Raw genomic sequence first — 478 nt, forward strand, 5'->3', positions numbered from 1 at the left:
CTGAAACTATTAATGTCTATTAAGTCTAAAGTAATTCTCCAAGGGATCCTGTAGGGGGAAAGAAAAGGAACAACAACAGAATGTTGGACAGTGTAACATGTCCAACATCCTTTGTCCTACAAAATGTTTGCCCAAAAGTACCTGTTACAGTCTGTTGCAGTATTATGCAATGAAAATCGGTGTCTTTCAAAGCAGTGTTGTTTCTTTAGATGGCGAAAGCACAGATGGAAGCCTTTCCTGTTATTCCAAGTTTGTCTGGGTTACAGACTGGGTGAGACTATGAGTTGCCATTGTGTAAATTTTAAGCATAAATATGGACAAACTCCAGGTATTCTTGAAGTTGTAATTTATAGAAGACCCTACTCTGTGACAGGCAGAGATGGGAAGTAACAAAGTACAAATACTTCGTTACTGTACTCAAGTAGATTTTTCTGATATTTTTACTTTACTTTACTACTTATTTTTATGGCGACTTTTT

Source organism: Cyprinodon variegatus, unplaced genomic scaffold, assembly GCF_000732505.1.
Source record: "Cyprinodon variegatus isolate N-32 unplaced genomic scaffold, C_variegatus-1.0 Scaffold700, whole genome shotgun sequence".
In the NCBI taxonomy this organism is placed as follows: Eukaryota; Metazoa; Chordata; class Actinopteri; order Cyprinodontiformes; family Cyprinodontidae; genus Cyprinodon; species Cyprinodon variegatus.